Raw genomic sequence first — 24,285 nt, forward strand, 5'->3', positions numbered from 1 at the left:
CTCTGTGTGTGTGTGTATGTGTGTGTGTGTGTCCTGCACGCGGGTTAGAGTGCATGTGCGCATGTGCCTTGCAGCTTCTCCCTGCCTCAGATTGAATTACTTATAAACAGGCCCACATCAACCTGGCAGAGTCCGCATTTCAGCACAATGGCTCTCGCAGTTTTCCAAATTCTTTTGATTTGGCAAAATCCAAAAATAAAACAAAGCCCCGCCATCTTCCGCTCAGCATGTCTTTGGAGCCCTATGCCCTGAGAGAGAGCAATGGGTTCCGGATGTTTGGGATGGGTCCCCAGAGCCTGCCAACTTGTCTTCTAGCACATGGCCTTCTCTCTGGAGTTTAGTTTGGAGGGGGCAGGACTCTCAGGGCTCCAGGGCTCCCTGGGCTTCAGCTCTTCAGGAGCCTGTCTTACTCTGCATTCTGGGACAGCTGTGGATAGGTCTGGTACAACTCGAGAACATCTCTCTGCCTTCATTTATCCTACTGGCTGATGGGTGAATGTTTTTGAAGTGTCTCGGTCCTCCCAGTGTTCAGTAAGTAGCGTGTTGTTGGCGAACCTCATTTAACCTGATTCTTAGACACTGGGAGTATCTTAGACACTGCTAATTGCTTTTCCTTATGGCTGCACCCATGACCAAGATTCTATATAACTGAACGTGAGTCAGTGCTGTCAATCATGGAAGAGTCAGTCTTTGAAGCTGAAAGATAGAAGGTGTTCTGTTTGTAACTGAGGGAATGGAGGCTCTGAGGGACCAGGGGAGAGACCTAGGGTTACACAGCAGGTGAGTGGCAGACCCAAGGCTTGAACTAATCTAAGGTCAGATGTCTACAATGCCCTGCTACCTTTCTTTTTTCTTTTTTTTTTTTTTTAGGATTTATTTACTTATTATATTATTTAGTACATTGTAGCTGTCCTCAGACACTCCAGAAGAGGGCATCAGATTTCGTTATGGATGGTTGTGAGCCACCATGTGGTTGCTGGGATTTGAACTCAGGACCTTTGGAAGAGCAGTCAGTGCTCTTAACCACTGAGCCATCTTGCCAGCCCCCCCTGCTACCTTTCAAGTACACAGCGTCATGAAAGCCCAAGGGAACCAGATGCTATATTTATTTTATCTCCAGGAACCGTCCACACATGTCCACACCCTGGTACTTTAGATATATGGGGCATTCTGTCCAGCCTCTGCCATGGTGACAAATCTCTTGACGGTAGGCCCTATGACAGCATCTGGAATATGGGACCCAGACCCTGATACAGTCAGTGGCCTGGAACTCTCACTATACCCCATCCCTCCAACCTAGCACCCACAGCCATGGCTCCTCTGTCCCTGTTCTGATGAAAGGAATCCCTTTTCTAGAGTCCATCTTATTTCTAAATTTTATTTTCAATTGTGTGTGTGTGTGCATGCATGTGTGCATGAGTAAATGCGATTGTCTGCATGTGTGTGTGTGATTGTGTGCATGTGTGTGTGTGTGTGTGTGTGTGTGTGTGTGTGTGTGTATGTGTATCTGAGTGCAGGTGCTCTCAGAGGCTGGAGAAGCTGAACGCATCTGGACCTGGAGTCACAGGTGGTTGCAAGCTGGCCAACGAGGGTGTTGGGAACAGAACTCAGGTCCTTTTCAAAAGTACTATGTGTTCTTAATCACTGAACCATCTCTACCCTCAATGTCTCGTTTTTCCCCACACTCTGAATGTTTGGTGGTGGTAGGGATACCTGATTTTGCTGGGAGGAGAGAATGAAAGGCTGGAAGTTGAGAGACAGGGGTCAAAGCCAACTTGAAGTGGCCACCCGCTAGATGTGGCTTTCTTGTATCCTTTACCCTTTTAGATATCAATCTTCTTTAAAGTTAGTGATGCTCACTCAGTGGGCTCTAAGCTCCCCACTAGCTCTGATATGCATTAGGAAGTGTCTGTGGTGTTGAAGAAACACCATGACCAAGAGTGACTTGAGGAAGGAAAAGACTTATCTGCCTTATGTGTTCAGATCACGGTCCATCGTGGAGGGAAGCTAAGACAGGAACTCAAGCAGGGCAGGAACTTGGAGGCAGGAACTGAGCAGGCAGGAGAGACCTCAGAGGACGGCTAGGAATGCTGCTTACTATCTGGCTCCTATTGGCTTGTTTGTGGTTTGTTTTCTTAGACACCCAAGGGATGTCTGCCCAGGGATGGCACCACCTACAGTCATCTGGACCCTCCCACATCAATTACTAACTGAGAAAATGCCTGCAGACCTGCTTCTGGGTAACCTGATGGAGGCAACCTCTCAATTAAGTTTCTCTTTTCCTAGAGGACTGCAGCTTGTGTTAAGTTGGCAAAACAAACAAAACAAACAAACAGCAACAACAAACTAATCAGCACAGAATGTTTGGTGCACCCTGGGAGTATGAACCCTCGAAGAAACGGAAAGAGAACACATACTGAGAAAGCAAATGGTCCCGGTGGAGTGTTTTGTGTGCAGTGTAGGGCATATCACATTACTCCATCTTATTTAATCTTCACCATGATCTCATCTGGAGGAGCTTGGCCCTGGCTTCCTCCAGCTCCTTACACTCTTTCCAGAATGCTGATGTTATTCTGTGTGTGTGTGTGTGTGTGTGTGTGTGTGTGTGTGTGTGTGTGTGTGTGTACGTGCACATGTATAGGCCAGAGGTTGATGCTGGCTGGCTTTCTGGATCACTGGCCACCCAATAGTTAATATATAGAGGTGGGATTTCTCACCTGAACCAAGAACTTGCTGACTTTGTTGGTCTAGCTAGTCAGCTGGCTCTCTGGAAGTCCTCTGTCTCTGCCTCCTCAATGCTAGGATGACATGGGGACTACCACATACGATTTGGTTTTAATGGGGATTTTGTTTTTTTTTATGTTTTCAAACTGATTACTTTATCTGAGCTGTCTTCCCAGAAACCTTTACTGTTATTAGTGGCATCTTTTGTCTACTGAACATGTATTTTTTTTATGTTAATGTATTATTTTATTTCTTAATACATGTATATATACATATATAATACATATTGATATAGGAGAACTTAAATGTAATTACACTATTAATGTATAATGCTCCTCCCAAATTAAAAGCCCAGGTACAGGTGTGAGATATTTCCTTAGAGTCAAGGGTGTACAGTAATACCCCTCCCCCAAACAGTACAGGCTGTTGTCAATCAGAACTTGATAGTAAAACCCTACTGCTGAAGACACTGCATACAATGGTCACAGGACATGGCAAAACCAAGTTAGTAACTCTAAACCCTATTTTATTGATTTCTTACCAGGATCCTGACAAGATGAAGATTATTCTTGTTATCAACAGAGAAAAAGAAGCACAGACAAAGGCAGCGACTTTCTCGGGTCCACACGGTTAAGGCACATCAGAGTCTAATCCCGTCACTCCTTTATTTTGCCTCCAATTCCCAGGTGTTCCCCGTTCTCAGTGGGATGTATCATCTCCACTTTACTTTATTAAATGTGGTGGTGGCTTGGCTGAGAATGTCCCCCACCTCCCCATGGGCTCATATGTTTAAATGCTTGGTCCACAGTTGGTAGAACTGTTTGGGAAGGATTAGGAGGTGTGGCCTTGTTGGAGGAGGTGTGTCACTAGGGCTAGGCTTTGAAGTTTCCAAAGTCCACACTGGTCCCAGGTATCTCTTATGCTTCTGGATCAGACAGAGGCTCTCAGCTACTTCTCTAGCACCATGGCTGCCTGCTGTATAGGACCTACTCTCTGAAACTGTCAGCAAGCCCTCAATTACATTTATTTTATAAATTGCCTTGGTCACTGTGCTTTCTCTCAACAGTAGAAAAGTAAGACAGAAGTTCGTGTTATTAGTAGGGCATTTACCACATACTTGCTCAGAGATTTTCCAAGTATTGTCTGAAGACCAATGACATGACAGTCTCCTGGTGATCTTATTAAAACTGCAGATTCCTAAGTCCTTCTTCAGATGCCCTAAAACTGCCTCTCTGGTGTTGGGATGTGGAAAATTAGTTTCAAACATTCTCATGAGGGTTTTGTTTTCCTATGCATAGAACCACTTACCTAGGAGACGATGGCTCTCCTTCTTATCCTACAGACCACTGAATACACATAGGAGGGACAAGTTGTGGTGGTTATATCCAGCAGGAAGGGAGCCCAGGGGTATTGTTACTTTGCCGAACTCCTATGATGTATAGCTCCTTCATTGTAGTTCCCTGGTTATGGGTTTTTATTTTTGGGTTGTTTATTTATTCTTTGAGGCAGAGTTTCTCTGTGTAGCCCTGGTTGTTTTGGGACTTGCTCTGTAGACCAGGATGACCTCACACTCAGAGAGACATGCTCGACTCTGCCTCCCAATTGCTGGGATTAAAGTTGTGCACCACCACTGCCTGGCTTCCTTTCTGTTTTTAACATTAAGTAAAACTAATGTTTCAATTACTTTAGGCTGGGTTATATAGTTACAAAGCAATCTTCAAGTAGGTATCAGTAGTTTAAAATTCTGTTTTTATTTTACTCTCGTAAATTATAGCTAATGTGTGTCTCTCACGGAGGAGGTTGGGCTGTTCTCGTTTACCACCTCACAGTGCCTCTTGGTAAGGAGTTCAGAAGTGTCATAACTGGGCAGCATCTCTCCTGAGCATGTTGTCTGTATATTTAATGGTGATAAACTATTTGAAGGATCCACAGATGCTCTCTCCAGTGTCTACACTGAAGGCAGAATACTTATGTGAGTGTTGGCAAGATGCCTCCAGCCTATGGCATATGCATCTCCATAGGCTGACCAAGTGTCCTCAAGACACAGCATCCGGCTCCATCCAGGAGAGGTGAGCCAGCAGAAGGCTGTGGTTGTCCAATGACCTGGGGTCCACACCCACCCACCTTTACTTCTGCTTTATTCTCTTTGTTAAAAATGAATCAATAAGCTTGAGGGGAGGAAAGTTGAATGAGAGAGTACAAAATACTTAATGGATGTTTCAAAACTAAGATGATACACTTTCTGGCTATAGATACAAAATAAAATCCCCATCTACCAGAGGTGCCCAAGCACTGTTGCACCGCAGTATTCATAGAACTTAATTTAAATCAGAAGTTGAGGCAGTGCTCCAGGTGCCTCAAATACAGCTTCTCATCCGTAGTGTTTCTGAAGTATGGAGGCCCTTGGATGCCATGGTCAAATCCATATGCTGCAGACGTAAGTGCTTAAATGGCCTTCAAAAAGGACTCACTCGTTTGAGGCATCTCTAAGATTCACCCAGAAAAATTCTGGAAGTTCTTTGGTTGAGATTTGACCTTACGGCTAGGGTGATAATACCAATGACAAATTGCTTGTCATACAAGTATAAGGCCTCGAGTTTGATTCCCAGCACCGGCATAAAAAGGCAAAGCTGAGCATGGTGGTATACACTATTGATCTCATGACCCGTGCGTGGGGTTTACTGGCCAGTGGGCTTAGTGTATTGGCAAGTCCCGAGGTCTTAGTGAGAGAGAGAAAGGGAGAGAGAGAGAGTGAACTTGTCTCAAAAACAAAACAAAACAAAACAACTAGAAAACAAGGGTGGGGCAGTATCTCAGAGGGATGACACCCGAGGTTACCCTCTGGCCCCCACATGTGTCCCTGCATGAGACTGGGTGGTTTTACTCCTGACAGACAGTAAACCTCCAGGCTCAGCCATACCCTATGCAGTCTTGGTAAGCCCCTCTTTCACTCTTCACTCCCCCCGACCCCTCTTTTTAAGCTATGGTCTTGTTTCCAGTCCTGTTTTCCATCTCTTCTTTGACTTTGGTCTAAAGATACCCTTAATGGCTGTTGCTCTTAAATGCCTGAGAGGTTTACTCTGAACCCCATTGGATTCATTTCTTTGGACAAGAGTAATACTAGGTATCTCTTTGATACAGATAACCGCATGAGCTTCAGCTGAAATGGCTGGGGGGTGGTGGCCTTAGCATCTCTTGTTTAACTGATGTTGTTTCAGAGGTGCATACACCTCTACTTCCTGTGCTACTAAGATTTGGAACCTAAGGTTTCATGCATGTTTTAGCTTTTCAGTTACCGAGAGCCAGCGATCTGGAAATGACTTAGCCAGAGAGTTCTGACTCAGGCTGTCTCTTGAGGTAACAATCAAGAGGTTGGTGCCAGTTGGAACAACTTTCTTGAGGATAGCTCATTCTTATAGCTACTGTCTGGAGGCCTTACTTTCACAAGGACTGCTGGCTGGAGGTCTCAGCTCCTCACCACAGGGACCTCTCTGCAAGGCTTCTAGGGGATTCTCATAAGATGGAAGCCAGCCTCCTCAGACTTAATGATTCAGAAATACAGCAAGAAAGAGCTCACCATGCTGTGTAGTCTCAGAAATGGCACATTGCTACTCCCATTGCCTTCTAGTGGTCACACTGAATGACTCTGATACAAGGTAAAAGGGGACCACTCAAGAAAATACAAGTAGCGCGAGTACAAGGTCACTGAAAACTATCTCAAGGTTGTCCACTATATAGCTCCGTTGTCTCATATTTCTGGGTGCATAAAATCCTGCAATCAGCAGCAATACCAGTTGGAAGGGAGACTGACTTTTGTCACACTCTGGGCCATGAGGTCTGATTTCACACAGAATTTCAGCAACATTAATTATATTTAATTTTTCCTCAAAGCCTGTCATTTCTTAAGATCCAGGCATGATCCCACAAAGGAGGCTGGCCAGGAATCAAGTCCAAGAGGCAGGCGTGCGCTACAGCCAGAACCACCCTTCCTCTGAGCATATGGATTTGTTTAGCCCCTGCTCTTCTGCCTAACTTCTTGTTCCTGTAGCTGAGTAATGTTTTGGAGTCTCTGTCAGCATCTCACAATGATAAATAAACTTCTGGTGGGAATCAAAAGCATCCTGGATTCATGCCTGAATCCCTTGTAATAGACACAACTTGGATGCAAGCTTGAGCTTTCCTAACATTTCCAAGAGGTAGCGCAGTCTGAGAAGGTAACTCAGGGGAAAAGAAGCTTGGACTGTCCCGATGATGTTCTCCGTAGACCTACAGTCCATCATGTGATATTGGGTCTGGTCTACATTCCTTGCTCAGAGAAGCTGGTCTAGCCACAGTTAACCAATGAGAATTCACTGTAGCTACAGAGGGCTTGGTAAGGTACTTTGGGTCACTCAATACTGGTTCCCCTGTACCTGTATCATAGATTGCATCTTCATTCCTCTACAATCTCCTTCAGATGTTAGAGTCCTGATTTATTTTCTAGTCTAACAACTTCTTTTTGCCAACCTGGTGATACACACCTTTGGTATTTTTTTTTTGTTTCATTTTAAAATCTTAACATGATTTTATTTTCATGATAGAATTTGTTATTTGATTCTACCCTGTCTTTGGCTTTAGATTGCCTTTCCACCAACTTTGGCTTTAGAATGCCTTTCTACCAACATCTGCTATAACACATACAATGTCTGCCTATCTATCTATCTATCTATCTATCTATCTATCTATCTATCTATCTATCTCTATCTACCTATCTATTTATAGATATATAGTGTTAGTGGCTTTTTTATTGTGACAAAGTATCTGACAAACACAAGTCAAGGAAGGAAGCATTCATTTCTGTCTCACAGTTCCATCATGGCATCAGCAGTCTGGTGGCAAGTGTGGCTGTAATTGTACCAGGAGCAGGAAGCAGCTGGTCACATTGTAATAGTAGTCAGGGAGCAGAGAGAAATGAATATAGGTACTCAAAAGGGTCTTTCCCTATTTTATTCAGTCTGGGACCTTCAGCTCATGAGATTGCATTGTCTAAGTTTGAGGTGGAGTTTCCCTCTTCACTCAATCCTCTCTGGAAACGCTCTCACAGACATGCCAGAGGTGGGGGTTTCTTAAATGATTCTTTATCTAGTCAGGCCACAGAGAAGGCTGGGAGAATAAAAGGAAGAGTGAGGCCGAGGACAAATGAGCATGGGAGGTGCATGAGGTCTTCTGAAAACAGGGATGCTTTTGGCTGTGCTTAGAAACATCCTCTGCATTTTCTTGCAGAAACCAAGGCTAAGAATTTGGCTTTAAGCCTGGGATGATGTTATGGCGTAAGGAAACAAGACAAGATGGGCAGAAGATCTGGAAGATGTGTGCACAGTGCATGTACAGAAGTTCAGAGCCATGCTCCCGGACAAAGGTCACAGAGAAGCTAAGAGGCTTGGGAATCTACGTCGAAAATGGAATAAAGAAAGAAGGTGAATCAGACATAGTCAGGAGGGGTGTACTGGCTGGTTTTGGTGTCAACGTGACATGAGCTAGAGCCATCAGAGAGGAAGGAGCCTCAGTTGAGGAAATGCCTCCATGAGATCCAACTGTAAGGCTTTTTTTTTTCAACTAGTGATCAATTGGCAAGGGCCCAGCTCATTGTGGGCGGCACCATCCCTGGGTTGGTGTCCTGGGTTCTATAAAAAAGCAAGCTGAGCAAGCCATGAGAAGCAAAGTGTAAGCAGCACCCTCCATGGCCTCTGCATCAGCTCCTGCCTCCAGGTTCCTGCCCTGTGTTAGTTCCAGTCCTGGCTTCCTTTGGTGATGGAGAGCAATGTGGAAGTGTGAGCTGAATAAACCTTTTTCCTCCTCAACCTGCTTTTCGGGCAATGATGTTTCGTCATGGCAATAGAAACCCTAGCTGAGACAGGTGGCTATTTTTTCAGAGTGTTGATGACTGGTGGGAAGGTGCACGCGTGGAAACATGGTTTACTTAAAGGATGTAGAGTTCCAATAGAAGTAGGCAGGAGACAGTCATCCACGCACGTGAAGCCTGAACATTCATCAGCCAAGAGTGAAGATAACAGGCCATCTGAGTGAGGAAACAAACAAACAACAGCAATGTGGTAATGATCTTTATTGTACTCTTAATTGGTAGGTGCCATCAAAGTGCTTCCCATGCATTGTATCACTGAATATTCACTACAACCTTAAAAGAGATAAATTACCTTTTCTTGTATTGTTGGTAAGGAAAGATCAAATGATTTTTAAAAAGCCAAATAGATGGAAAATAGAGATTCCATATCCAGGCAATCTGCAAGCTTCCATGAACAATGGTAAGATCGCCTGATGAAGAAAATGTGGTAGAGGCACAGTAGAAATGTTTCCATCCATAAAGAATGAAGTTATATCCTTTGCAGGGAAATGGATGCAATGGGAGACAGTAATATTAAGTGCCTTAAGCCAGTCTCAGGAAGATGAATACTGTGTTTTCTCACATATGTGGTTCCTAGTTTTATATAGATACATAAATCATGTGTGTGTATATGACATGAAAGATGTGTTCAGGGGAACAAAGGAGAATAAACGGGAGGGGGAGGAGAGGGATGATATCATACAATTCATACTTGTGTAAAAAGTCCTTATGCAACACAATACCATATACAATGATTAGTAAACAAACAAACAAACAAACAAGCAAACAAACAACAACAACACCCACAACACCTGTCAGGGCATGGTAGTATATGCCTTTAATCCCGGTAGAGGCAGGTGGATCTTTGTTGTAGAAATTTTTAATCCCAATCCGGGATTTTTATTCCACCTTTGACCATTTAGCTCTGGGATAAAACACACACACACACACCTTTATATTTACGATAAGCCTTAAACGGCACAAGAGCTGGACTACCTTCTATGCTCTTAGAATTTACTTTCCTATCGATAACCCTGAGTCATTACTTACTATGTTTCATCTGGGCTGCTCTTAACTTCAGTTGGCCATCTCTCAGGGCCAGGTTTTTATGACTCACCTAACCCATGGCAGCTTCTCCTTCCTCCTCTTGCACCTTCTTCTCCCTCCTGGTCCTCCTCAGACCACAAGCCTGGAAAACCTAAACCCCACCTATGTCTCTTTTGCCCAGCTATTGGCTGTTGGCATCTTTATCTACCAATCAGAAATAACTTGGGGGCAGAATCACATACATCACTGGGGTCTGTGTGCAGACTCCAGGTCTTGGGGGCCCCCACTTAGCATTACAATAGACAGCAAGACTAAACCTTGAGTTTGAGGTCAGCCTGATTTACATAGTGAGTTTTGGGTCATCCAGGACTACACAGTGAGACCCTGTCTTTAAAACCAAAGAGAGAGTGATCGTTCTTTGCATATATTCAGGGATGAGCTGGCTCTCCCTCTGGGTGTTGGATTCTTGTGGGAGAGAAACCATGTCATGTGTTACATCAGAGGTTGTGACAGTGAGGATGGGGACTGAGGCCATACCTAAGCATGTTCAGCAGACTCTAGGAGGATAATCATATTAGAGTGTTTTCAATGACTTGGGAAGGGAGGAACTGAGCTGGCCCTATATGACTTGGAAGCCCTTGAGTAATTAGCTTCAGGTGCTGCTTTTGTGATGAGGGCAGACAGGGGCATCAGGGCTCCCTTCCCTTCGAATACCTTAGCCTTTGGTTCTACAAATTGGCATCTGCTAATAGATGGGAAAGAAAACAGCCTTTAATATCAGGTTTGTATCTTCCCACTGTAGGTTTCCAGGCAGGGAACACCGTTTCTCTTCCTCAGTCTCTATTTGCCCATTGTCCCAAATCTCTCATTGGCATTTTTTGGTCTCTTGCTCATTTGGAATAGTCATGATCTCAAAAGGGCGGGAGACAGGCTGAGGAGATGGCTCAGGGGTTAAGAGCACTGACTGCTCTTCCAGAGGTCCTGAGTTCAATTCCCAGCAACCACATGGTGGCTCACAACCATCTGTAATGGGATCTGATGCCTTCTTCTGGTGAGTCTGAAGATAGTTACAGTGTACTCATACATATAAAATAAATAAATAAATCTCAAAAAAAAAAAAAGGGTAGGGACTGTAATGGACCCAGCCTGGGTCATTCTCCTATGGGTGGAGGGCAGGGTCAGGATGGGGTTTGAGGAACAACAGTTCCACAAAGAAAATAACATTTCTGGAATGACAGCATATTAAAAATGTTCATAAAGACATGTTCCAGAACATTCATGGAAAAGACACAAAACCATAGTTTGGGTGATTTTAATGATAAAAGTGTGTTGAAATGATTACAGCCATATCCTGCCATGCAGGTTGCTCTATATTGCCTTTAACAAGGACCTATGTTAAAAAGGATGGGGTTTAAGGATGACACCAAAGAGTGGAGTGGATCTTTGGGAATAGTGACTAGACCAAGGACCACACAGGTTCAGATGTGAAGAGGGGGAGTTTCTGGTCACAATAAAAAGTCTTTTGGGGGGCCGTGTTTAGTGAGTGGAAGCTGAACAAGCAGGGGGGCCAGCTGCTTGGGAAAGAGGAAGTGAGTTAGATAAAGAAGATGGAGACAGGAAAAAAAAAAGTTGAAAATACAGTAAAGATGTCGAACTAGGAACAGAAGAACAAAATGCCAAGCACAGCCTGGAGAGCTGAAGGACTGGGACCTTCTGAGGTGACAGCTTCATTTCTCTGTTGGGAGGTGGCTAATTTTTCAGGGTCAACACTATCTCTGAAGCATGGCCGCTGTGGTGTATATTATTTTTGGTAAACTGTTATGTGCTGTTTGAGCTGGCCCGAGAAGCTGGGTTCCTCTTCCCTTTTCAGACCCAAAGGTGTTTTGTCTCAAAGTGTCCGCCAAGGCTCCTCGATTGGTGATGGGCTCCCCCCTCCCCCGACCCTGACAGGGAGAGAAGAAATGCAAAACAAACCAAGAATAAATACACTGTGTCCTTGAGACTAGCTGAAGGTGAACCATTTCCAGCAGAGGTTGCTAATGCTTAGTTTATCCCAGGATACTAACGTGCCTGCAGTAGAGAAGTCAGAAGTTGGACCATGGGGAAGCTTTTTCATGGAGAGACAGTTCAGTCCTGGAACTCTAGTTGACAGTCTCTGTGCACCATTTGTTTTCTGATGGATATTCTGAGCTCCCAATTTGATGATATTTTTTTATCTGCCTGCCTGCCTATTCATCTTTCTTTCTCTCTTTCTCTCTTTCTCTCTTTCTCTCTTTCTCTTTCTTTCTTTCTTTCTTTCTTTCTTTCTTTCTTTCTTTCTTTCTTTCTTTCTTTCTTTCTTTCTTTCTTTCTTTCTCTCTCTCTCTCTCTCTCTCTCTCCCTCCCTCCCTCTCTCTTTCTCTTTCTTTCTTTCTTTCTTTCTTTCTTTCTTTCTTTCTTTCTTTCTTTCTTTCTTTCTTTCTTTCTTTCTTTCTTTCTTTCTTTCTTTCTTCCTTCCTTCCTTCCTTCCTACCATCTATCTCTTGCTATTTATTCTTTTACTTTGGCTCGCTATATACCTGATAAAGCCATTTGAAACGGAACGTGTGGCTGTCTGTCTGTCATCCTTTGGACTATGCAGAAGGTTCTAATCTCAACCACCATTGACTTAAGGATAGGATGAGACTTCCTTTTGACCAGTGAGATGTGCAGCTCAGTCTGCCAGGGGTTCTGAAAACGTGTCTTTCTTTGTCTCTAAAGCAGGGATGTATAAAATCACTAATCCTTTTACTGCTGGACCTGGCTGGGTTTGCACAGCACAGCTGGAGCTGCAAACATCAGTTGAGACCATGGGGGAGTTAAATAGCCTGAGGTTGAAAGCAAAAGGTTAGCGACATCCTCAAAGACATAATCCGCCCATTGAAGTAATCGATCCGGAAGCCCCTGCACCTACCGCTTCTGGTTTTGTGAGTTTATCAATTTTCTTTGCTGTTTAAGCTAGTTGAGCCTCCCCGTAGTCCACAAAGCCTTGATTGGCTCACAGCTTAAGGAAGATAAGATCAGACAGGGAGGGGCAAGAACAAGGTGTAAGTGGGCCTGTAATTGAACTGATGAATCACAACCACGGCGTGGAAAGAACTTTCCAGTGGGATTGGGAACTTTCATTTAATTACAGAGAAATAAAAACTGGTGCCAGAATTAGGCACTGGGCACAGGTTATCTGATTTTCAAACAGGGCAAAGAAATAGTTTCTGGAAAATGCAGACAGCAGTGTTTGAGGTAGATTCTTGACAAAGGGAAGCAGGGGGTGGGGGGGAGATTAAGAAGCAGATGGTGAGTGAGCATTTAGGAAGGAATGCCGTGGTCAGTTAAAAGCCAAATGACTTCATAGAGTCACGTGGTCCCAAACTAACCTCATTCCCTCACTTGGCAAGGTTACCATGCCTGTGGATCAGGTGAATGCCATAAACATTGTAGCTCTTGATTTCAGCCTAGGGCTAGCAGTTTCTTTCATGGTTTCCTTGTGGCTAAGATGGTGAAATGTGGGTTGGATGAGAGCAGGGGTTTTGTGTGTTTGCAGCTGGCTGGACAGCTGAATCCAGAGTGCTGTGTATTGGATGGATGTCACAGTCTGTGTGTTGAACCGGGGCAGAGTGGTGGGGCGGGAAGTCACACGTTGGTCTGGGCCAAGGACTTGGCTGGGAATGGGAGTCAGACACTCTGGGCACGCAGACTTTGAGCCTGCTTCCCAGAGACACATAGTGAAGCAGGCGAGGATCAGGTAGATCTGGGAAGCAGGTGTAAAATAAGAAGCGTGCAGAAAGTCCCAGAGGGGCACTCTCTGGGTGAGTTTCCGTCAATCCCCGCACCAAGTCATCGCTCAGTTCTTGAAGGACGCCTGACACATGCCAATGAAGACACACCTGACACATGCCAAGGAAGACAGACACGCTTGACACATGCCAAGGAATGCCCACCGGGAGGACGGTTTCTTATAGCATGCTCCTTCCTTGATTCTGCTTGATCTATCACTAGATAAAAATTCAGAGGGAGTAATGATCAAAGGAGTAGATGTCACAAAGCTTGGATGGATGGATGGTTCATATTAGAGATGACAAGATGAGACCTGGAGTGACCCTGACAGATTGGAATGCTGGCCCAAAACCAATATGATACAGCTTAACAGGCCAAAATGTAAAGTTGGACATTTTACACAAAATGTCACCTTAGAAGCAAAGCATGGGAGAGATATTTGAGGTTTTGGAATGATTACCTGTCAGAATAAGTCAACTGGGATGAAACCATAACACTTCAATACCAATGGAGACTAAGTTCTTATGGGAGGGTTGGCCTTATAACATTGTCGTCAGATGACCTCTTGGATATCATATTCAATTTGGGACACCAGATTTTGGACAAGGAGCTGATGAATTTGAATGTGTTCAGAGATGGGCTGTTAAGATAAAAAGAAAATCCCAGAGATTATGCGATGTGTGAAGAGGCTGAAACCTCTCTGTTTTGAGAGCCAAAATCAGGAAGGTTCGTGAGAGACAGTCAGGTCATGGAGGAAGAACTAGGTCCATTTTCTAATGTAGAACTACAGCCAGAGGACAGATGACGTAAAGAAGCCAATAGGCACGTATGTAAAGAGAAACATTCTAATTATCACAACGGGGGTCGTAACAGCAGTGTCACAACATTTGCAACGTTCAAACCCATGAAGTCGTTGATGAGGTGAACCACATTTTGACTTCACAGTGAGGCCATTGTTAGAAATGACAGAGGAACTAAGGTTCAGGGTATGATGTCATACTAAGGTATGCCTGGCATCTAGAGCCCCAACATTAATCGACTGGATAAGATGTCAGGTTGACTGCCTTTCCTAGAGTCGCACAGATAGCCTCTTAGGGGTCTACCTTAATGACTACACCATATGTTTGTTCTTTGTCCTTGAATGCTCTGAGCTGTTAGACAGACTTGGGAAGTTCTTGTGTGTGTGTGTGTGTGTGTGTGTGTGTGTGTGTGTGTGTGTAGGTAACACATGGGCATCTGGTCACAGATGTATTCCTGGTATGGGGTGACAAGAAGGAACAGAGACCCTCAGAAGTCCTTCCGGGTCACAGACCTCATGCAGAACATTCCCATTCGTGGGTCTAAGGTCAAATGGAGTGTTGACCTTGTCTTCCTGAAGACACACCGTGGCTGCAGTTGGTGGCATGTTACTCTGTAGTCCTCATGTGCCTGCAACGCTCTGTCTGGGTGTGGGTATGGATTTGTAGTGTTTCTACATCCAGACAGACAGAGAAAAAAATTTCACCTATCAGTTCTCAGAGAGGATAGGAATCCAGCCCCTAGAACAGCCTGAGGTATGCCTTCACTTCTGCCTGGCCATTTCTGAACAAAGTGTTCAGACAACTCTGCTTTTGCGAGGGAAGAAATTCCTCTTTCTGAAGCACAGGCCGTCTGCAGTGGAGTCCAAGACTGTCTCAAGGGAGTTTAAATATGGGCCCTTTCTACACTGACCTCCAGGAAGAACTTTAAAGCACCCCTCTGTCCCCCTACCCCCTTTTTGGTAGAAATTAAGGTATACCTAGAAGGGATGAGGTCACAGGCCAAGGCACAAAGTTGGCAGTATAAGCTCTGGTCTGTCTTCAGTTCTTCCTTATGGCTGAACAATGTAATAGACGGCTCCCGTGGATGGAGGGTCCCAGGGACCACCTTGCCCTTGGTTACCCCATCCTCCACCCTGGGTGCGGCTAAGTGGTTTTCACAGTCTCCACTAGGTGGAGAAAAAGAGCGGTTATGAAACGTACAAAGCCTCAAACACACACACACACACACACACACACACACACACACACACACACACACACACACACACACAGAGTCAAAGAGTAAAATCCAATTCTAAATGGAACTCGAAAACTTGAGAAGTAATTTAAGGGAACCACATTAAATACTAAAATGTTTAATGGGGCCCATGTGTCCCGAGCAGAGAAAGAGAGGGCGAGAAATGGAACAGAGGAAATCAGGGAGACAATATGTCTGTGCGACTTGTTCTAATTAGGGGCACAGCGCTACTCAGGATCATTCATTATAATTTGGTTAAATCTTCAACATGGCCCAGGCACCTCTGCTGAGGGGCGAAAAACAAAAGCTCCCTCGCAAATTGGGTGAGCGCCTCTCTGCTGGAGGTTAACGCCAGTCACTCCAACTCTCGAGGGCCCAGGGCTGTTCCTCACCCTGCAGCTCTTCTTTATAACTCCAGTGCTGGGCTCCAGCTGCAGATGTCTGCAGATTTTGAGGAGGGCAAGGGAGGCCAGGGGGTGAGGGTGGGAGATGGAGGTCCCCCTCCTCCCCGCGCAAGCTCATTGTCTCCAACTTGTCTGTGGCTTAATTCAGTATCCCTGTCTGCCGCTGGGAGCAGGATGAGAAGAGTTCAAAGGAGGAAATCAAAACAACTCATAGATCAGAGTGGGGGAGTGATCTGGGGCAGCCAGAAAACACCCGCACTCCTTGGGGCTTCAAGGGGATGAGCATCGAACAGGGGGACACATGCCTTAGAAGAAGCATGCCTTAGAAGAAGAAGGGGAAAGGTGCTTAGAGGCTTAAGGGATGCAGGTTGTGTGGGGTCGGGGTCAGGTTTAGGTTAGAGCTAAATGTGATAGGTGTGTGATGTGAAGAACCCAAGATGGTGTTACTAGCCATTTCCAGCGCTCATGTGTGGTTGGGCTGAGACATGACAGCTCTGTCTGTTGGATTCCCACCCAGCTCTAAAATTTGGGAAGGCACCATTTGTTTGCTTTATCCTATTGCCCTGTACTCTGTCCCTCAGCCATCCAGCTGGCCTGAGGTGGCAAGGACTGGTTTCCGGTAGTCTGTGGGTACCATTAAGGATCAGACACTGCCTGTAGTGATGAGCAGAGCTCTTGACAGACCTACTGGTACTTCTTTCTTTGGACCCAGCAGAGCCTTGAGCTAGGCTTATGGTTTGTCAACCAAAACACCTGTTTTGCATTTCTTTATTCTTTCTTTCTTTCTTTCTTTCTTTCTTTCTTTCTTTCTTTCTTTCTTTCTTTCTTTCTTTCTTTCTTTCTTTCTTTCTATTTACTGTATAGTATATAAGTACACTGTAGCTATCTTCAGATACACTGGAAGAGGGCATTGGATCCCATTATAGATGGTTGTGATCCACCATGTGGTTGCCAGGAATTGAACTCAGGACCTCTGGAAGAGCAGTCAGTTCTCTTAACTGCTGAACCCATCTCTCTAGCCCCTGTTTGGCATTTCTTATCCAGTGTCTTCATGCTAAACCTAGACTGCCTATCCATAGGCCCGGGTCCTGGGCATAACAGATTGCTTACTACTCCAGGCTCTTTCAACTCTACTGCCCTAAGAAGTTGTACTCCAGATTAAGTTTACAGAGACTTCTGGGTGATAGTCCTATCTTGGTCGCTGGCTGGGCCAGTTTTACTCTGGTGATGGGCAGCTGCATTTCCTGGCTTCATCTCTACACCTATGTTGCTCACCTGCAATCGTATGTTATTGGCTGGCAGGAGGACCAGGGAGATAACAGATGCATACCACCATGGAGAAACTCCTCCAAGGTGAAAAACTGTTCTCTGTGCTTCTTTGTATCCCTCCTGGTGCCAGATGCTGCACATCTGTTCACTTGCCTGATGCCCCCTGCCCCTGTTTAAACTGTTAACGGTGCCAGGAACAGGCTGTATGACTCCTGTTCACTTTTATATCCCTATATCATGGCGCCAGGTTCAATAAATCCTTGTCTCTTCATATGCAAAGGGAAGCACATTTTATTGTCTTGGCTCTGGTTTATCTGAGTCACTGTAGTTTCGCTCATTGACAATTTATTGAGCATCTGCTATACTGGCGCTGTGCTATGTTTTGCAGATTTAAATACAAGCAACACCAGTGATTGATCCTAAAAGATTCTCACTCCAGGGCAGAGTGAAGAGAGAGTTGTTTGAGAGAAAAGACAGATATATTGTTACATTTCAGTATGCTAAGTCTAGAGATGTCAGCACTAGCTCCAGCTGGGTCCATGACAAGGGAGAGATCTGGTTTGAGAAGACTTATGGAAGTCCTTAAAGGGGATTTGTCTCATACAGTGGTCAAGTAGAGACAGGTAGCCACCTTTGTAAAATGTGCCGGCAATCATGAATACTGAGACATTATGTGGTATGCTCAGAGAGGACTTGCTGGCTTCCTCACACGACTTTTCAAGGGTCTTTCATGAGACAGAGCTTTTCAAAAAGTCACCCGGGTCTTAGAAGTAGGCACCAGGACATAACCATTGGTTGCCCTACTACCTATAAAAGAGTCACAAGTACTTTTCACAGGAACAGGACAAGCATTTTCCTACTCCCCTGGGAGAGAGAGTATTAACATGGAGAACTGACAGACTCCATCTTTTACATCTTTGAGGTATACATCTAGACCCATCTGTGCTTCTGAGCAAGGCATGAATATAGGAATCAGGAGATGGGTGGACAACACTCGCTTCTGCAAACCCATGGAGGAACTGCAGAGAGGGTGGGAAACAGAGGTCAAAGGTGAGGACCCTTGTGCTCAAGCTCAGTCTTCGACCCTGGTTTTGCATGAGGTACCAAGGACCTGTGAGCCTGTTTCCTCTTCTGCAGTGTCAGGGGGTTTAAAAAGACATAGCCAGAAGAATTAGGGAGGTGTATGCAGAAGGACTATTTTTATTCAAATCCTGACTGTGGTGAGCTAGTGCAGTATACTGTGGAGTTTCAAGAGCCCAAACATCTTCTCCCTCAGGTATGTGTGTCATGGTTCACCCAGAGCTCAGGCCACTCTGTTTAGGAAAGGTATTTGATATATGTCAATCCTACTTTGAAAATCTAAGTGGCAGATGGCTGATGGACAGGCTGGCCATAGCTCTTATTGGCCTGAATTCTTGTAGCATAGCTTATATTGTAGAGAGGTCCTGTAACAGTTACCTCTCACCGGCTGCTTGCTAGGCATACTACCTATGTATGAAGACAACAAAGAGGAGACATGTGGTCCCTACCCTGTATAAAATCACAGGCCAGGGATGAGAGTTACATTAACCGACAATCAAGTATTCCCATACATTCACATCTTATTTACCGAATTTAATTGCAAATTCCTCAATGACATATATAGCTGTCACAACCTTGCCTGCAGAGTCAACCTCTCTTGATTTCTATTCTGGCATCAGGCCTTGTTAGTGAATAAGCTTGGGCCATACATGGTTCTCTCCTGGCTGCTTTAATGATATATTAAGGCAAATAGTAACCTTCTCTTTCAAGGGTTGATATAAGCATTGCATATAATGAGGTGTGGGAGCCATCGAACATAGTAATTGTCAGAATGCCATATGTTTTGTTTTCTGGGTACCTGATTTTTTAAGTTCTAGTTTTTAAATCACCCTTATTGCTCTCTTATGTTAGAGATGTGATTAACTGATGATTTCAGAAGCAAAGGTTAACTTGTAAAGGCACTGATATTCCTATCATTCTTGCAGCATGAAGAAATTATGGAGTTGTATTTTATGAACCGGTCGTTCAGTCTACAGAAACTGCATACCCATACAGAAAGTGGCTGGCCCTGTGCTAACTGATGGAAATAAACAGTAGGGAATCTCAGCACAGTGATCTTCAGGGATCACCCATGAAGGGACCTGGCATGGAGGAGGTGAGTGATGAGCAGAGATAGGATCCCTGCAAAGATGCTACGATGGAGACCCTTGCAGTGATGGCTCGGGTCCCAAGAACCAATGACCCAAGACTGGGGTAGACTGTATGGGACCTTCCAAGGCTAGGAGCTACTGAGCTACATCCTGAAGATGGAGAAGTTGGATTGCGAAATGCCCTCATTTCTCAATAGACTTGAAATTCTTATTTTCTGTGCTGTCCCCTTCTGCCAGTGACCTACTATGTGGCTTTGAGCAAATCACTTCCCTTCTCTGGACCTTAGATCACTTGTTGACCTGGTTGGAAGGTGCCTTTCGGATTGGATGTATTTATTCTATATCCAAGAAAGATTTGATCAGCACCCACCGTATGTCAGACATGGCTAAGTACCAAGGAATCAAGAGTGGGTTGTGTATCATTATATGCGGCTAGAGCCTAATCCCACTGGGAGTTCTTGGGAAACAGTAGAAAGCATAAGCTTCAGGGTTACCCTGCAGCTGGGGTATTTATATACCAACTCTTGCCAATCATGGAGTGAGAGTTGTTGGGGGTGGGTGTGGCAAGTACAGTAATCAAATTCCCTGCCTCACATACAGGCAGAGTGCTGTTCCAAGGCTGGGGGTATTGGCGGGGCACCAATAGCTTCTGCTACATCCAGGCACCACAATAAATGTAAAGCGAGAGGAACAACATGAAACCCTGCAAGTGTGAAATTCAACTGTAAGTACTCCCAAGGACTTAGCCTTCCCTGGGAGCTCTTTGAGGTTAGTGGCCCATTTGTCTAGACTAGTGGGTGTAGACATTTTGTCCTCCATGGAACACATGATAATTTCTGGAGACATTGTGACCCCATGATTTTCATGTGTGTGTGTATCACACACACACACACACACACACACACACACACACACACCACAATTATATGTATTCTGGCTCTTGGTGTCTAAGAGTAGAGGTTAGTGATGTGGCTAAATGTTCCAAAGCAGACAGGATAGAAGCTACCAATAAAGAGTTATCTGCTTTAGGGATGGAGAGATGCATTCATTGTAAAAACACCTCTGGTCAAGCCTGATAACGTGAGTTTGATCATTTGCAGAACTCACAGAGTAAAAGGAGAGAATCAATCAATATCCTCAAGTTGTCTTCTGACAATGCTGCACACACATATGCCTACACACACACACACACACACACACACACACACACACACACAGACAGAGAGAGAGAGACAGAGACACACACACACACACACACACACACACACAGAGAGAGAGAGAGAGAGAGAGAGAGAGAGAGAGAGAGAGAGAGAGAGAGAGAGAGAGAGAGAGAGAATATAAAAAGGAATAACCAGGCTGGGCGTAGTGGTGCACACCTTTAATCCCAGCACTCAGGAGGCAGAGGCAGACAGATTTCTGAGTTCGAGGCCAGCCTGGTCTACAGAGTGAGTTCCAGGACAGCCAGGGCTACACAGAGAAACCCTGTCTTGAAAAACCAAAAACCAAAAACCAAAACAAACAAAAAAGAATAACCAGCTTTAAATGTTACTGCTCACCAAGAGGAAGAAACCCTTCACTCTTCTACTTGTATCTTATTCTGGTCAACTACTCAGAAATGACACAGAAGTGCTGTGGAGGAGAGTGGGAGGGAGAGAGAGAGTCATCTGTCCCTGGGCAGAGCAGGAGGAGTCCAACTTCTCAACAGTGTCCGTGGTTGCTGTAAGAATACAAATGTCCATTTCTCCTTTCTCACATGGCAATGTGGTTCCTGCCTGTGCTTATGATGTGGAAAGATTCATATCCAAAGGTAAAGGCTGCACCTATTAGTTTACCTAGTGTACCAAACTCTACAAAATTGCCTGGGATCCTGAATTGAGCAAACTATTTATTTATTTATTAAGTCTGGATTTAGCCCCTCATCTGTAAAATGGTGAGAATTATGGAGCTAGTGTTCAGTGTGTTCAAGGAGACAATCAATATGTATGGCCAACCTCCATACATGCATGCATACTTGCTAGTTCTTCGTCTTCTTGAAAAGTCGAGACTTAGTGTAACCAATCATTTCATAAAATAGATTTTCATCATACCTAGTCTTCAGGTGTGTTCACCAAGGATTCCGATGTCAAGAGATCTGACACAACACGTGCAGGTAACATACAAACTGAATTCTATTTTGTATGTGTGTGTGTGTGTGTGTGTGTGTGTACACGCATACTTGTGGGTGTGGTTCATGTGTATGGATATGCGGATGCACTTGTGTAAGCATGGATGTTAAAGCTAGAAGTCAATTTTGGCATCCTAGTCATTTTTACATCATGGATTTTTAAAGTGTTGTTGAGTGGCTAATTGTTTTAAAATATATTTTTATTAATTCTTTAAGAATTTCATAGATATCTACAATATATTTTGATCATATCCACTTTCTCCCCCCACCGGGATCCATCAATCTCTCATTCCCCTTCTTTTAGTCTTCTCTTAAAAAAATCCACTGAGTCCAGTTTTCATGTATTCATGGCATAAAGTCACTGGCTAGAACTACCAGGGCCCATTCTTTTAAAGAAAACTGACTCCCATAGCAGCTGTCAATAGCTTCTTAGCTAGAGGTGAGGGCTTGCAAGCATCTCTTTTATCCATGCTGGAATGCCGACTGGCCTGATCTTGTGCAGGTCTTGTGTAGAAAACCACAGGTGGGCAGACAACCGTAGCTGCTGTGAGTTCATGAATGCTGTGGTCTCTCAGTACTGGAGACCCTGTTTCATCCTGATCCTCTCTGGGCTCTTACACTCTTTCTGCCCTCTCTTCTGCAGTGTTACCTGAACCTTGTGTGTGTGTGTGTGTGTGTGTGTGTGTGTGTGTGATACAAATATCCCATTTGTGGCTAAATATCCTACAGATTCTTGCATTCTCTGCAGTTTGATTCTATGTCTAGTAATCAAAATAATAGTATTAGGCTCACCCCCAACACCTGTGAACTCCCAGGGTTATGAGTCAGTTATGCATTTCCTACTGTGGAATGGGCCTTACATTTAATTGGAAGCAGTTGGTTACCCCTATGATATTCACACCACTATTGTACTCATGGGTGTATCTTTCCAGGATAGCCAGTATTATAGCTTGAAGAGTTCATAGAGACTGTCTATAATTGTCCCCCTACCGCCAGCAGCCTGCATAGAAACTTCTGTTGCCAGGAAACCTAGCCATCAAAGAAAAAGCTTCCTAGTCAATACCATGTTTAGTGACCAAAGGATGTAGGAACCAAGAGCAAGGGTAATACCTGGTGTGTTGTGTTGTGTTTTTTTTTTTTTTTTTTGAGGAGTGGGGGTCTCTAAGACATGTTTGACCAACAACTCACACCCAGTATTGGGAGTTTTATTTATTAACCCATGTGTTATAAGATGAGCATTGCCCGTTTGCAGAGGGCACCCACATGCAAAATCTTTAAGAGTATATTTTAAATAAGCTTATACTATAGTAGCTTTTCATGGAGGTTTTTTTTTTTTTTTTTTTTTTGGTTACTCCTTAGTTTGGGTTACTCCTCTCTTCCCCTCTCCTCTTCCCTATCTTCCCATTCCTTATCTACATAAATCTTCCCACCTCTTCTTCCCCCATCCACTTTCATGTCTGATGTATTCCCCTGTTCCGCCTCGCTCAAGGCCTGTCTCTCCTCCCTCCTTCTAACCACCACATTTTATCTTTCTGGTCTTCGTCAGCACTCAAAGTTAAACACACCACTCTAGAAATTCATAGCTGGGATCAACTTATAAAGAAGAACATGCAGTGTTTGTTTTTTTGGCCCTGGGTTACCTCACGCTGTGAATTTCCCAGATCCACCCATTTTCCTGGAATTTTCATAATTTATTATCTTTTTATCACCAAGTAAAATTCCATTGTGGATATGGACCCCATTTTCAGACGAGATTGAGCACATCCAGGGTGGTATGGCCATAGACTGGACCCCATTTTCAATATCCATTTATCCATTAATGGACATCAAGGCTGTTCCATTCCCTCGCGATTGTGAATGAAGCCAAGATGAAGATGAATGTTCAGGTATCTCTGTTACTGATTTCCACGGTGGCTCTACCAGTTTACACTCCCACTGACAGTGAATGAGGCTCCCCCTTGCCACATCCTTATCAGCGTCTGTGGTCATCTGTAATAATAGCCACTCAGACTGGAGTAAGATGAAATTTCAAAGTAGATTGATTTGCATTTTCCTGGTCTCTAAGGATGTTGAATAATTTTCAAGGTATTATTAGATATTTCTGTTCTTCTGAGAACTCTTTTCAGTTCCACAGATTTGTTTGTTTGTTTTGAGATAAGGTCTAATTTTGAGCTCTGGATAACATGGAACTCACAGAGACCGAGCTGCCTCTGCTTTATAAGACATGGAATTAACGGTGTGAGCCACCACACAGCCTTATGGATGATTTTTAATTAGATGCTTGTTTCCTCAATGGTTAGTTTTATAAAGACTTTTCTGCATTCTAGACACCAGTCGTCTTTTGAATGTATAGCTGGCAAGGATTGTCTTCCGTTCTGTAAGCTACCTCTTCACTTGATGACCAGGACAGAAACTTTTTAGTTTCATGAGGTCGCACTTGTCAGTCGTCTGATTTTCTGAGTAACTGGAGTCTTATTCAGAAAGCCCTGATCTATACCTATACCTTGACATGCAGTTTTTACTTTATCCTCCCCTACTTTCAGAGCTTTAGCTCTAACTTAAATGTCTTTGATCCATTTGGAATTGATTTTTGTAAAGGAAGAGCACGGGGATCAAGCTTCTTTCTACTACCTATGGCTACTCAGTTTTTCCAGCACCATCAATTGAAGAGGCTAGCTTTCTTCCAGTGTGTAATTTTAGCTTCTTTGTAAAAAATTCAGTGTCTGTCACATGAACTTCTTTTTGGTCCTCTCTTATAGTCTTGACCTTTGTGTCCCATTTTGTAATACTGCAGTG

The sequence above is a fragment of the Mus musculus genome, chromosome 11 (assembly GCF_000001635.26).
Source record: "Mus musculus strain C57BL/6J chromosome 11, GRCm38.p6 C57BL/6J".
NCBI classification, from domain to species: domain Eukaryota; kingdom Metazoa; phylum Chordata; class Mammalia; order Rodentia; family Muridae; genus Mus; species Mus musculus.